This window comes from Macaca fascicularis, chromosome 12 (assembly GCF_037993035.2).
Source record: "Macaca fascicularis isolate 582-1 chromosome 12, T2T-MFA8v1.1".
Taxonomy (NCBI): Eukaryota; Metazoa; Chordata; class Mammalia; order Primates; family Cercopithecidae; genus Macaca; species Macaca fascicularis.
This window is the reverse complement of record NC_088386.1, coordinates 54,398,198-54,414,257: the sequence shown is the minus strand read 5'-3', so window position 1 is coordinate 54,414,257 and position 16,060 is coordinate 54,398,198. Positions and strand designations below refer to the sequence as shown.

At 43.7% G+C, this 16,060-nt stretch overlaps 1 protein-coding gene across 28 annotated transcripts in view; it reads right to left on the bottom strand.

The window, feature by feature from the left end:
• TANC1 (tetratricopeptide repeat, ankyrin repeat and coiled-coil containing 1) overlaps positions 1 to 13,573 on the bottom strand; it is a 265,441-nt gene extending 251,868 nt beyond the window's left edge. For 26 of the 28 annotated variants that reach the window (XM_065525540.1, XM_065525538.1, XM_074009201.1 and 23 more), the window contains exon 1: positions 13,411 to 13,573. The gene's annotated coding sequence lies outside the window, so the exon portion shown is untranslated. Of the gene's footprint in view, positions 1 to 12,211 lie in introns of all 28 variants that reach the window. The other 2 variants (XM_065525539.2, XM_065525541.1) reach the window with 2 other exon arrangements.
• Positions 13,574 to 16,060: the final 2,487 nt, after the last annotated feature.

Sequence of the window (16,060 nt, the reverse complement as noted above, 5' to 3'; positions counted from 1 at the left end):
CCTGAGGGTGTCCTTGAATTTATGGCTGTATTTTAGATTAGCATAAGCATTTACCAGAAAAATATTCTGTTAAAAATGTATCGAGCGGAGGCAGAAAGAATGCACATTCCTAAATGTGCTTTAAAAATAAGTGACTATATATAGAGTAGTAGTTTACCATCACAACTCAGACACTTGTCATTCTGAATAAAATTCAACCACCAAAAACGTTTAACACCCAAGCCACGTTACCCAAGAGACACATGGTTTATAGTCGCAAGATATACTGAAAACATATCCATTTAACCACGCCAACTATTCAGAATACCTTTCCAAACACACCTGGAATCAATTCAACTTGCATCCCATTGATATACTAATAACACTAATTTTTAAACTCTAAGCTGTTACTTCTTTATATATATACATATACCATATATGTATATATATGCTATTAATTGCTAAACTTTTTAAAGATAGGGTCTTACTCTGTCACCCAGCCTGGAGTGCAGTGGTTCAATCATAGCTTGCAGCAGCTTTAATCATCTCCCAGGCTCAAGCAATCCTCCCGCCTCAAGTTCCCTAGTGACTAGGACTACATGCAGGCTAGAACCACCATACCCAGATGATTTTTTTTTTCCCACTTTCAGTAGAGATAAGGTCTCACTATGTTGCCCAGGGTCCCAAACTCCTGAGTTCAAACAATCCTCCCGCCTCCACCTCCACCTCCCAAAGTGCCAGGATTACAGGCATGTCTGACTCACCATGCTGCTCTGAATTACTAAACTTAAATGCCTGTTCTCAAATCATGGAGGGGGTCGGGAGTGCAGAGCGGAATCCTAGTCTAGGACCTATTTTTGCAAAAAATATTTTACTTGACTCTAATCTTACTTTTAGACCTAGCCTCCAGTTTATAGGAAATACAGGAAACAATGGGACAAGGTAAACACCGCCACAGGAAACAAATTCAGAATATGGGACAACCTACAGGTTCTCTTCTAAAAGTCAGGAATGGGAGGGACGGAGGTAATAAGATATTATTTTTCTACATTTAAAAAGACGAAAGAGACAACAACAACAGCTCACAGTGCAATACGTGAACCTTGATTGAATCTTGGTTCCAAAAAAACAAAAATGGTGACAAATGCTATTTAAGGGAGAATTAGATAATTTTTTTTTTTTTTTTTTTTGAGACAGAGCCTTGCTCTGTCTCCCAGGCTGGAGTGCAGCGGCGAGATCTTGGCTCACTGCAAGCTCCGCCTCCCGGGTTCACGCCATTCTCCTGCCTCGGCCTCCCTAGTAGCTGGGACTACAGGTGCCCACCACCACGCCCGGCTAATTTTTGTATTTGTTTTAGTAGAGACGGGGTTTCACCATGTTAGCCAGGATGGTCTCGATCTCCCGACCTCGTGATCCGCCCTCCTCGGCCTCCCAAACTGCTGAGATTACAGGTGTGAGCCACTGCACCCAGCCCAAATTAGGTAGTATTTTTAAGTTAATTGTATTAAAAGTGATAACGGGGTGGTGATTTTTTTAAGTCCTGAGTTAGAAATGCATAGCAAAGTTAGGCAAAAGTACATGATGTCTGAGATTTGATTTTTAAGTATTTTGACAAATTAGATAACCCAACAAACATTGTTCTCTGGGCAAAAGATGTTCTGGGGGGAAAAAAAAAAAGTTTCTACAATTCAACGTGTTTGGAAAATACTGATAACTCTATTTCCCTTCCAGGATATTTATAATGAACACTAGATCTACGGGTGCTCAAAAGTCCTGTAGTTAAAAAATAAAAATACCTAGTTTACTTTGGTTAACCCAGATTTTCCCACTTATTTGACCACAGAACTTTTTTCCCCGCATAACACCTGTTAACGTCCTAAGACTCAGTTTCCCCCAGAATCCATTTTGGGAATTGTTGCTTTACTTAAATAAACCCTAAGAAAAATAAGGCTCTCTTAAGCTACATGCATGATTTAACAACCCCCAAATAAGAATTTCACAATTGCATCTATTTGCAATTTAGGAACCACTCACTGTTTCGATGTCTTTTGCATCTATAAATATGTTTACTCTTTAACATGTTTTGATTTATAAGTCAGACTCTTTCTACAATATGAAATCCCACTGCAAAAGTTCCTTGAAATGGAATTAACTTTAATTTATTCAAACCCATTGCCTTGGAAATCTACAATGAAACAGATTTCAAATTGTCAAACCATACCTACTTTTTACCTTCAAAACCACCTTAAGATATTTCAAATCTTTCCCTAAGCCTTTCCAAAGACTCATGAAAATAAATTACTGGATTTACAGTGGCCAAGAACAACAACAACAAAAACCTTGAAATCAAAGCTCTTTGTGTCTTTCAGTTGGTACTTAGGGTTTCCAGGACCAGAAATCAAAGCTCCACAGATTTCCATCTTTATGAAAACGGGTTTTTAAAAAAATATTTATTTATTTATTTATTTAATTTTTGAAATAAGGCCTTGCTCTGTCGCCAAGGCTAGAGTGCAGTGGTGTGATCACAGCTCACTGCAGCCTCAACTTCCCAGGCTCAAGCAACCCTCCCACCTCAGTCTCCCAAGTAGCTGAACCACAGGCACCGTACCACCATGCCTGGCTAATTTTTAAAAAAATTTTTTGTAGAGACAGAGACTTCCTATGTTTCCCAGGCTGTTCTGAAATTCCTTGGCTCAAGAGATCCTCCTACCTCAGCCTCCCAAAGTACTAGAATTACAGGCATTAGCAACTACACTCGGCTAAGTGGTCCTATTCTTATAAACAGATCCTTTGGAAAAACTGAACTGGATCCCAAAAGAGATGCACCTTAATCATGAATTCTACTTACTCCACGGGTGAAAGTTTCATAGCAAGATTTTAAGTAATACTTGCAATTCATCTGGAAAAAATTATATCATATTCCATTTAAGAACCCCAACACTTAAAAACTCATTGGAAATGCACTTAAAAATGGCCAACAAAGAAATCTGAGCTAGAAGTCTCTGATACAAGAAAACAACCAACTTTGATGTTCCCTTGCCTCTAAGGAAGCAATTTGTAATGTTCAAAACACTTTATATACATTCTGTCATTTGACCCTCAAAACCCTGGAGACATGTCTGTCTTCCATCAGGGGAGCATATATCTAACATAGCTCAACTTGAAAGCCTACAACTTGTGAACCCTCAACTATCTTTGCATAGAGGGAATAATGACATAGATAACTCTATTCAGCTAAGCACTACAGAGCCCATCACCTCCCATCTCCCAACGGAGATGCTCAGGCCAGACGCTACCCTGGGGAGTTATCTCCCATGATTTTGCTTTGTGGTACTTGCAGACAGGTCACTATCTGCAGGCATTCAGATCTTCATACATCTCATCCACCAGGCCTTTCCTGTTACTCCACAAGGACTCCCCTTTGAACTCACTGCATCTGCTAGGATTGTCCTTAATGTTTTTGCACTATTCCCATTTCACCTATGTCAGTGTTCCTATATGAAAGAACATGCCACTGTAAATAACATGCATGAGGGCACACAAACTAGCCAGGAAATAAAAATTTTCCAGGTCTGAATCCTGGGTCCTGCTGTCTTGGTTTGTCAGCTCCCCGCCTTCAATCTCCTTTCATGTACATGGAGCTCCCTGCCTTCCTAAGGCTGCCAGAAGGCTGGAGGCGAGACCCACCCTCCAGAGTAACAAGTCCAGAGTGATGTTTAACAACTGTGGATTCTTTGTCTCCCTTTCTCCCAAAGGAGAAACAGATTGTTTTCTTTTTTAAATGACGAAGGTAAGACAGGAGCCCCTACCATCAAGAAGCCTACAACCCATCTGCAAAGCCAACAGGTGAACAACTTAATGAAAAGCAAACAGAGAAAGACATTATAATGAATGTACAACATACTAGGGAGACTAAAAGGAAAGAAAAACTGAAATGTGGAAGTGGGGGTAAATTAGAAAAAAATGTTCATAAGAAAGCAATATTTATTTAAGCTAGCCCTTCAAAGTCAAAATTTCAGTGGTGGTGATACCTTGAGGGAAGAGGCAAAATTGAAACAAAGTATGATAGTCAGGGATGGGCAGGAGCTCAGTGGTATTAGCAGAGATAAGGAGAGAACAGCTGGGCCTGGAAAGAAGTTAGGGACCAGATCACAGAGATTCTTGAAAGCTGAGAATAAAACAGGGACAGCTACTACTCTTATCTGTCCTTACATCAGGTATGGTGCTTTCAGCTGCAAGTAACAAAAAACACCTAACTCTAAGTGACTTAAACTGTGGTCTCAAAGCTTTTTTTGATCACGCAGGACTATAAGTTAAACAAACAAACAAAAAAAAATTAGCCAGGCACGGTGGCTCACACCTGTAATTCCAGTACTTTGGGAGGCCGAGGTAGGCAGATCACTTGAGCTCAGGAGTTTGAGACCAGCCTAGCCAACATGGTGAAACCCCATGTCTACTAAAAATACAAAAATTAGCCAGGTGTGGTGGTGCACACCTGTAATCAATCCCAGCTATTCAGGAGGCTGAGGCAGGAGAATCACTTGAACCCAGAAGGCAGAGGCTACAGTGAGCCAAGACGGCGCCACTGTACTCCAACCTGGGCAACAGAGCAAGTTTCCATCTCAAAAAAAATTTTTTTTAAATTAAGCCAGGTGTTATGGCACACACCTGCAATCCCAGATACTTGGGAGTCTGAGGTGACAGGATTGCTTGAGCCTAGGAGTTGGAGGCTGCGGTGAACTATCATCACACCACTGCACTCCAGCTTGAGCAACAGAGCAAGACTCACTTCTAAAAATATAAAAAATAAAAAATTTATAAAGGTATTGAAGCTCAGGAATTTCAGGGGAAAAAATTTGTAATATATATATTAACATATTATAAATTGTATATAATTTATGTGTAATTAAAACAGTAATTGTGAATGGTATGTATACACACACATGAATGTAGTATATACATTATACAACATGTAAAACTTTTTAAAGGATGGGAGTCAAACAGTATTTTTAAGTTCATTTTGACTAATAATACAAATTCAAACATAACTTTTTGTTGTGGTTTTTCAAGACAGAGTCTCATTCTGCTGCCCAGGCTAGAATTCACTGGCATAATCTTGGCTCATGGCAACCTCCTGGGTTCCAGTGATTCTCCTGCCTCAGCCTTCTGAGGAGCTGGGATTATAGGCGTACACCACCACACCTGGCTAATTTTTGTATTTTTAGTAGAGACGGTGTTTTACCATGTTGGCCAGGCTAGTCTTAAACTCCTGACCTCAGGTGATCTGCCCACTTTGGCCTCCCAAAGTGCTGGTATTACAGGCATGAGCCATGGCGCTCTGCCCATACATAATTTTTGAGCCACCTTCTTGTCAAATTTGTTTTAAAAGTCATGTTCTAAACTCATAAGAACATTTTCTTGTTCCTTTATACGTCTATCATTATCATTACACTTTCTTTGCAAGAATCTTTTTAAACCACGCGCCCATTTTGTGGGGGTCAGTTTAGTTAAAACTGGATAATCTAGCCATAAATGTATTTAGATGGCTAGAGTTCACCAAAGGCAAGAATAAGAATGAGAGTACCACTGTCAATTCCACCAGGTTGTAAAAGGCCCAGTCTTCCCTCAGGCAACCTCATATAATGTAAGTTGACAAGAGACTATCAGATATACCAACCAGTGTCAACTCATACATTAAATATTTTAACAGCTTAATTTTTTCTAATATTCTTGAATATTTTCTTCCCTCCATATTGGATGATCTAGCACACTCCACTTTGGGGACTACTGATCTTAAACAATAATGAGGCTGGGCACAGTGGCTCTCACACCTGTAATCCCAGCACTTTGGGAGGCCAAGGTGGGAGGATCGCTTGAGCCCAGGAGTTTGAGACCAGCCTGGGCAACATGGGGAAACCCCATCTCTACAAAAAATACAAAAATTAGCCAGGTGTGGTGGTGTACACCTGTAGTCCCAGCTATTCAGAAGGCTGAGGTGGGAGGATCACTTGAGCCCAGGAGGCAGAGGCTACAGTGAGCCATGATCATGCCACTGCAGTCCAGCCTGGGTGACAGAGTGAAACCCTAGCTTAAAAAAAAAAGAAAGAAAGAAAGAAACATAATGAAAATGTTTTTTCTCACAGAAGTTCTGAGTCACAGTGGTTCTAGGGCTGGCTAATTCAGCAGCTAAAATAAGTCACTGTGGGCTGGGGATGGTGGTTCATGTTGTAACCCAGCACTTTGGGAAACTGAGGTGGAAGGATTGCTTGAGGCCAGGAATTTGAGACGAGCCTGGGCAACATGGTGAGACCCTGTCTCTACCTGCCCACCTCCTACACTCCCAACACTGACAAAAAAAAAAAAAAAGTAATTGTGGTCTTAGGCACCTTTACTCTACACTTGGTGCTACTTGTTCTCTTGTGCTCACAACCTTATGCTTCAAATATGCCAGGACCTAACAGGTGTCATATACACATTCATTAACAAGTCACTGGCAAAAGGTATCGCATTACTAAAATTGACTTGGCTTAATCAAAATTCACTCCCCGGGGCAGGGGACACATCCACCTTACCCTTAAGTACGTGGCAAGTGGAAAACTAATCAAAAGCAGGATTATACTAGTAAGCACAGTCACCCGCTCCACACCCAACCTTCCATATCCTCAGGTCCCATGGCCACAGATTCAACCAACCTAGGTTAGAAAATATTCAAAAAATATTCTAGTAACTGACCACTGGAAAAAAAGATAACAATACAATAAATACAACAAAAAGTAATATACATTTTAAAACAATATAGAATAACAACTACTAGCATTTACATTGTATTAGGTATTGTAAGTAATCTAGAAATGATTTAAAGTATGAAAGAGGACTGGGGGGTTGGCTCATGCCTGTAATCCCAGCACTTTGAGAGGACAAGGCAGGAGGATCACTTGAACCAAGAGTTTGAGATCAGCCTGGGCTGGTCTCATAGTGAGACCCTGTCTCTACAAAAAAAAAAATATACAAAAATTAGCTGGGTGTGTTGGTGCGCGCCTGTAGTCCCAGCTACTCTGGAGGCTGAGGTGGAAGGACTACTTGAGCCCAGGAGGTTGAGGCTGCAGTGAGCCATGATAGCACCAGTGCAGTGCAGCCTTGATGACAAATGGAAACACTATCTCAAAATAAAATAAAATAAAATAAAAGGAGGCCGGGCAAGGTGGCTGAAGCCTGTAATCCCAGCACTTTGGGAGGCTGAGGCGGGTAGATCACCTGAGGTCAAGAGTTCAAGACCAGCCCGGCCAACATGGTGAAACCCCATCTTTACTAAAAATGTAAAAATTAGCCAGGCATGGTGGCACATACCTGTAATCCCAGCTACTCGGGAGGCTGAGGCAGGAGAATCACTTGAACCTGGGAGGCAGAGTTTTCAGTAGCCGAGATTGCACCACTGTGCTCCAGCCTAGGTGACAGAGTGAGACTCTGTCTCAAAACTAATAATAATAAAATTACAAAATATATATATATATATATATATATGAGGGTATGCATAAGCTATATACAAATAATACATGAATTTTTTTTTTTTTTTTTTTTTTTTTTTGAGACGGAGTCTCCCTCTGTCGCCCAGGCTGGAGTGCAGTGGCTGGATCTCAGCTCATGCAAGCTCCGCCTCCTGGGTTTACGCCATTCTCCTGCCTCAGCCTCCCGAGTAGCTGGGACTATAGCCGCCCACCACCTTGCCCAGCTAGTTTTTTGTATGTTTTAGTAGAGATGGGGTTTCACCGTGTTAGCCAGGATGGTCTCGATCTCCTGACCTCATGATCCGCCCGTCTCGGCCTCCCAAAGTAATACATGATTTTTAATAAGGGACTTAAGCATTTAAGGATTTTGGTATCCATGGGAATCCTGGAACCAATCTTCCATAGACACCAAGAATGGTTATAATGTTGTAAACTATTGCAGCAATGGCCCTCAATGAATCATGTAACCACCACGGCACCAGTGAGCCTAGACACAGGGAACCCGGCCCCCATTTCTGAATTCCAAGCAAATAAATAGTTGTTAAGCCACAAGAAGCAAGGAGGACCAGAACACAAAATGCTGTTGCATGGTGACCATCCCTGCCATAGTATTCTACATATGTAGGACAACACAGGAAGAAAGAACCAAACTGTTTCATCCACAGACTTTTTAAATTCAAACATGTAGTTCACAGTCAGCCGGCACTCAATAAACATTAATAATTAATGTTACTTATCCCAAGTAATTTAGAACAAAGCATGGCAGAGAGAGGGGAGTGTAATGGGTTACACGGGAGTAATGACCAACTCTTATGTTTTTAGCAGTAATTCAATACCCCCTTATGCCTGTGTACATAGCAATTCAGAGTCCCACAGAATGTGGACAAGTCCACTGCCCTCAAGACTACAGGGGTGTACATCACAACAACATTAAGAATGTTCATATCCTTTGGTATGTTGTTATGATCAGCAATACCACTTGTGGAAATGTATACTGCCCTGGCTAGCTCTTTTGTTGATCCAGCTCCCTCCCTCTTCCATTAACAATAACCCTCTTCTTTGTGGGATACTCTGTCTCCCCAAAGCCCCATTTTATGGGTCTAACCGTAACTCTCCTTTGGCTGGCATCAAGCCAACTCAGGTTCCCTCCAGGGCTTTCCCAAATTGGAACTAACATCAAAAAGGCCAATTCTGGATGTGAGGCTTGAGAGCTATAATACCAGCAGCCATACATGTATGATCTTTTTCATATTTCTTCAAAAGCTCATGCAACAGAGGATCCCATTTTTGCATGAGTATACATGCATGAAAAGGTCACAGCCGAGTACTTCTTAGAGACTTCCCCACTCTCCACCCCCATCGCCTACCCAAAGAGGTAATAAGCCACTGTTCATGACTGGCAGGTAACCCTAGGTGTGCTGAGGTAGGGCAGGGAAGAGGTTGAGTCACTGTGGCTCTGGGCTATGTGGACTGAACATACTGGGTTCACATCTGTCTACCTCTACAACTGGAAGGTTTTCACTAATAAATTGCCTCATGTTAGCGGCAAAATCTGTGCCAAAATCCAGGAACCAAGTCATCCCTCTGCAACACTTTTGTCCTTGACATTCCTGTCTGTGGAACTCTTCTTTCTAGAACATTCTCCTTGGTCACACCCACCTGCAGGGGACCCTAAAGACAACACCGACCCTAGAAGGGCAAGTTCCATCAGCAACGCAGCTAAACCAAACCAGGACAACCCCTTTCACTCTCCACAAGATAATGTCCTCTGAAAGCCTTCTTCATCAAAGTCCTCTATCATTCCAAATCCAAGCTCCCGATAACAGTATTAAAAACCAAGAGTCATTCTTCTCCTTTGCTGCTTTTGTCCCTTCCTGGTACAAAGTCTCCCAACTTCTCTAGCAAATAATGCTTCATAATGTTCTCTTCTCCTCTCACTCATGGAAATGGTGGCAATTTCAGATGTACTACACCTCCTTCCCAGCCAATGAGCACTGATACATCTTCTTCTTGAGGTTTAAACCCCATTGCTTAATACTTTGAAAAGACATTCCTCTGAGAATAAGTTTAAAAAGCTGAAGATGGACAAGCCGCTCACACATAAAAAAGCCTACAGCTTAACACATAATTTCATTTTAGAACCTGTTAAAGAAAATCCATACCAGTCTCCAGATGAGTGTCAAGCTGCAGTGAGTGCCGCTAACTAGGCAAGCAGGACAGAGCACAAACATTTAGAGACACAGCAAAAATGGGTCACCTGCAACCTACTACCTCTTTACCATCAACCCAACAGCATAAGGGAAGGATTTATTTAGCATGGAAAGTGCTGCAAAATCAGACTTATCCAGCCATCAGTAGAAACAGCTCAAGAATGATGACACCAAAAAAAGGAATATTCATCCAGGCTTTGCAATCAGGCTGAGAGATACCAAGATCAAAGGCAAATGATATGTTCATTTTTTATTTTTAAAAAGAGGTACAGATTTGAAAAGTGATTTCCTTAAGAATGCTGTCTGAGTTACTAGTCCGGATTATAAATCACATTACACCCTGAAGCCTACTTAATAAAAAAGAAGTTGAAAATAAACAAATGATTAGTTTGAAGCATGTGACTTTCTGAAACTCTCTTGAGGAGAAAGTTTTATTACCATTATTAGTGAACTGTTTTTAATCCCCGGCATCAAAGCATGGATGTTAACCCTGGGGTTCTGAAATCAAAATAACTCATATATTTCCCTAAAAATGTATTGTGAGAAATTGCCACATATTAACATTAGTCTTTTTGGCAGGTTTGAATAAACAGAAAAGAGACTAGGGAGAATCAGAAGACTTTGGTTCAAGTTCAGCTCCACTATTTATAGATGATATGCGTCTAATTTAACTTCCTAGGCCTTGGTTTACTCAAATAAAGGATTAGGAATAAAATATGTAAATCAAGCCCTTATAAACCCCATAGCACTGCTCTAATATTACAGCACTGGCTCCCGAATTCCCATATTTCTCAAACTTTTGGAGAGTCACAGAACTTTAGGGATGCAAGGTAATCCCATTTTAGGGATGATAAAAATGAGAAAACCAAAACCTAGAAAGGCTTAAGAGCTCTCTGTACAGCAAAGACTTTTGTAACCTGGGGAGAAAGGGGGAAGGGAGAGGTTCTGGTTTTTCCACCACTGAAATATGCATTTAAAAGAGAGCTAAAAACCAAACTATTTTAAACACTAAAACAAATCCCCCCACAAATATATAAACACTCTGCTTTATTTTGCTTCTGTAAATGTATTCCTGTAACACCAGTTAAACTATTTATCATAAAGATAAAAATAAAGCCATTTCTTTTTCTATGAGACTCTCAACCCAACTGAGACAAAATCTTTACAATTAGGTTAGAAATGTCTAATGGAAACATCGACATAAAGTTAACCTCCAGCTATGCTGGCAGGAGTCATTATAATATGGATTATAGTTCCACTGGCCCAGGGATGCTGGTTTTAGTGTTCCCAGAGAGATAAAGAATTAATCAGCAACTCAGAAGAGGATGTCGCCTAAAAATGGACGATTTAATCCAGACAACTCCATTGTCTCTAAAATTATGCCCTCAATCATCCAGTGTCAAAAACCTACTATGGCACCAAATAAATTGTATGTGGTTAAAGAGACAAAATTTCTTTTTTTCTACAGGCTGTTATGGGAAGCAGAAAAAGGCTGACTATGAATCAGTTATGTCTTAGATCAAGGATGAATATAAATTATAATAATTTGGGCATTCTGGTGGTTAAACCAAGAAAGCAGGAAAACCATTGCTTCCAAGTTCCAGCAACACTTCGAACCAACAGGCTTGGTGCCAAAAAGTTAAGTTTGGGGCACCACAAGTGCAAGATAGGGTCATAAAAACTCACCTTAAATTTATTTGTGGGCTTTTCCTGCTTCCACTAAAATCAATGACACTATTTCCCATCTGTTATTGTCAAATCACAACAGTCCGGAAGCCTGGACCAAGTTCACTTGGCAGGTAACAGGAACAACCCTAGGAGGAAGTCCTGAAGGATATCAGATACCATAGTTCCTTTACTGCCACATACTTTTCATTTCAGAACCACCAGGATATATTTGTGATGCTTTTTGACTAACACTTAAACCAAGCATTCTGACTGACACAAACTGCAGAAACTGGCATACTCTAGGGAAGGTCCCTTGTGAGGTCTTTAAGTAGCTTAGATGAGTAAAACATTCAGACTACTTCCATAATGAACCCCTCTCAGCCGCTCATAAATTCTTTCATTCCCAGCAATCAAGAAGCAGCTGTTAAAATCCTGGAATCTTCCTAGCAGCAGATCTGAAATACCTCCAGGCTGACCCAGGAAGCTTCACAACTGCTTTCTTCTCCTTTCCCTCCCCTGCCTCAGGAGTGCCAGCCTGGCAGGAATAAAGATGACCAAGGAAGGAAAAAAGAAGGTAGCGGATCTGGTGAAAGCAGAGACGCAGACTCCCTTCATTTCCACTACAGAGAAATACTAGCCCTCTGTGCCAACTAACCAGGTTTCTCCTTTCCTCTCCCACCCCCACCCCTCCAAACACGCATTAACTTCTGCAGTCTGGTGTGTCTGGCATTTCCAGGGCGAGCGATCTCAGCAATTCTGAGCCCTTTCCTCAGATTCTGAACCAGGAACTTCCTTTCCGCGCCAGCCAGTTTGCGATCCAACGCACGTTAAGGCTCAGCTTCCATTTACCTTGTAACCTGTACAGACGACGCTGCTTCTGAGGTCAAGTTCAAGATGAAGGTTCCCTCATCTCCCAAGTTAACTCCAGCTGGGAACAACGCCACTGCGAACGGTCCCAACATTGGAGGCACAGGGATCTGGATCTGCCAGGAGCTGGCAGGAGGGGCCTGGGAGAAGGCCGTCGCCGAGCCTGGCGTCCTCCGCCCCTTGGCCGCAGCGTCGCGTTTCTACCTGGCCAACGCCACATTTCCTCCCGGAGCACAGTAAGTCCAGTAAGTTTTGAGAACACCGGTCTAGAGACCTTTCTGTCTGCAAACACACCACCCAATGTCTAGAGCTTCCTTCCCAGCCAGGCGTTCCGGAAAGCCGCCGCGCCGAAGCCGGGAGCCCCGCACACCCACAACACTGCGCGCCCGCACCCCAAAGTCCTTCAGGAAGCCAGTGCCCTGATATCGTCCTCCCAAAAGGACCGCTCTGCATCCAAGAACAAGGGGGCTCACAATCTTGACAATTACTGCTTTTCTCAGCGTCCCACCCGTAAAGAAAAACCCCCAAAGTCTAATCCTAACTCACCCCTACCCCCAGTAAAGGAGTGTGGATATGCTAATCGCAGTGTTCTTGGAAGCAAAGCAATAGATTTTCAGCCCAGACTATGGCAATACGATGCCCCCGGCTTAAGTTCTCTCGGCAACTTCGCGACCCGCGCACCCCAACTCTCCGGGGGGCGCCTAGGACCCCGCTGTGCCAGGCGCGCCTCCCCTCGTCTCTCCCGCGCCAGGTACCAGGCGTAGCCCAGGCCCTTGCCAAGCCCGAGGGCTACAGCGAAGGCGGGAAAGGGGGCGAGCAGGCGCGCCGGGCGGGGGTGGTCCCAAAACTCAAGCGTGCCCCGAGCATTCCCGGTTCCCATCACCCCGGTTCCACCGCAGGCCGGCTCGGTCCGGCGCGGCGGAACCGCGCAAGGAAGGTGCGGACTCCCCAAAGCCGCCGAGACCAAGGCCCGGGGCGCCCAACATGTCTGTGCCTATTCCCGGAAAGCTCCCGGGTGTGCCCGGCGGAGAAGGGGGCGCTCCGGAAACTTTCCCACACGCCTTTCCCTTCTCCCATCACCCTCTCCTCCCCGGGTCCCTCTCGACCTTTCCGCACACTGGCAGCTGGCCATGCCCGGGGCGCTCGGAGGCCCACGGCGGAGCCGGGGCGGCGGGAGTTACCTGCCGGGAAAGTTTCCAGCTCCTCGGCGCGGTTCCCCACACCCAGGGCCGGGCCTCGGGGCGCGGCCAGCTCGGCGCTCCGCTGCTGCCTCTCCTCCAGCTCCCGAGGCGGCCGCCGCTCCAGCAGCTGCCACAGCTAAGCGTCCGCTCCGGCCCGTCCCCCGCCTTGTTCGGCCCACACCGGGGCCTCATTGGCAGCGCGAATCCCCGCCCTTGCGCGTGTTCCCGAAGGCACCTTCCTCTCGCGCGCCCGCCCGGGCCGCGCCTCCCGCCCCCCTCCCCGCCCCGGGCTGCGGCAGATCCAGGAACCGGCTGGAGCGCGGAGCGCGAACTTTCCGTGGGGTTTGGGCGCGGGGTGGCCTTGTCCCGCCTCTCGGCGCCAGGTCCAGGCCAGAGGCACCCTACCGTCCCTTGGGACACCGGGTCCCCCGGGGTGCGCCTGGGCCTCCCCGGGACCAAAATGAGATGGGCCATAGTCTTTTTTACAGCCTCTTCAAAATCAACAAAGCGACTCCGGCCTTCCCTCCTCGCTGTTTTTTTACCACAGCCGAGGAGGACATATGGGAACAATTAACCAAGCTGGAGTTTCCGTGGACGCTTTAGGGTGGCTTGTGCGGCTTTCTTGGATTTTCTCTGCCTCACTTAACTACACACAAACACAAACACACTTTCTGGGGCCAGAATGAGCTAAATGAACTGGAAGGTCTAAGAAGGCATCTCGCAGGCTGCGTCTTCTTCTTTCCCAAAAGCGACTGGGGGATGTTCTGGGACCGGTGATTTCTCGGGCGTCCGTGGGCCCGCGGGTCTGGACCTCCTGCGACCGCTCCGGGCTGACCCGTGCTGTCTGTGCTACTTTCACAGAGGGACAGCGTCGTGCTTCTGTCGGAAGGAGGTGGGAGGGACGGAGGGGAGAGAACACACAAAGATGCTATTATTTTGTCGGTTGGTGGCAGTAAATTAAACTCCTGAGTTCCCAAAATGTTTTGTTATTCTCCAGCAGAGCAAAAACCAGGATAGGGCCTAGGGATTCGGGTGTCCTGGGTTCTCCAAGATCCTCCCAGGAATCCCAGGCAGCCAAATTGGCCTAGGGTACTCTGCCCACTTATTACCCGAAGCTCTCTAAGACAGCCTTCGTTGATCTAGTTGACCAGGGAAGGATCAACTAGAACTGCCCCTGCCTTGTGTGGCCAGCGGGAATTGTGCACGGGTCAACCCATTGGTGTGTCTGGAGCAGAGAATAGAGAAGTTGCTATAAACCGATTTATTGGCAACCCCTAACCTTGCTGTGGCAAACCCGCCTTTAAATACGATTGTGTTTTAAACAAGTTTCCTCATAAAAACTTCAACCTCACGCAGAGCTTCCCAATATAAAGACACCAGCAGGAGGGGTGTCCATATTTAAAGGTCTTATGAAAAGGGACGGGAAGCAAAATGCCACACAATCTCTTTTCATAAATTAAAAAGACTGAAATGGACTGGATTTTTCACCCGTAGTTTCAAAGGCCTGATTACTGCTGTGTTGATATTTGAGCAGTAAACACATCAGCGGCCTCGAAGTATTCCCGAAATGAGGCAGGATAGAATATTTAAAATAAAAATACGAACTTAAACCAGAAAAGCTATTGACTTCTTTCTCCATCTGAAATGTTTCATTGCTGAAAAATATGGTAATGTTTTATTTAATTTATCTTGAAACGAAATCTTTCAATAACAGACAAAAAAGCCAGACAGCAACCTTAATGATAAAAGAATAACGCAAGCAAAAGACAAAAACTCCAAGCAGTCTAACTAATCTGAAATATTAAGATACAAGAGGAACAATCCTAAGAAAATAGACTGGTAATTTCCTGCTCCAGACTTCTTTATAATGGGTGAAAGGTATAATGGATGAAATGTATCATTTGTACCACATTTTTCTGGTTTTGGCTTTTCTCAGCTGTATTTCCAAATTTTGTATGAAATTGCTTAAATAGGGCTTTGAAGGCAATGCAATTTTTTTCCCTCTACCCTCAAAGCTCCTTAAGTAGCAAGTAGAAAATCACATAAATATGTTCATTACTGGCATCATCTTTAAATTATTTTTAGTTGAAAAACTTTTGTCTTTATAGTTTCAGAAGTCACAGTCACTAAAGAAGTAACTTCATCACCGCCTAGTTAGGAGTGTTTAACATTCTAAACAGGCATACAGCTAGCAATCTGAAATGTGCACACAGAAAGGCCCTGTCTCCCCTTCTTCCTGTAGTGTTTATATAATCCAAACTACATATGTTATTATGCACAATCTGATCTCCAGCTTTAAACAGCTGACATTACATACACGATGTTGTACTAAGAACATCAAAGAAGCTCTCTTAAGCCGTGGGTGAAAACAGTACATTTTATAAAAGACAAGGCCAAAAACAGTAAAAAAAAAAAAAAAAAAAAAAAAAGAAAAGAAAAGAAAAGAAAATTCATGGGTGAGGCAGACAGGGGGCTTCCACTAAGATCAGTTTGTAAGAAAAAAATGTGAAAATTTTCTAAGCATCTTAATAACTGAAGTATTAGCTGAGCACATATTAAAAATGAATTATAATGGTTTTCTAAAAATCTGCTTTTCCCTTTAAAAAACAAGCATTTTTAGTTAGTTGTTAGGTGATGGTTTGTTTGAATT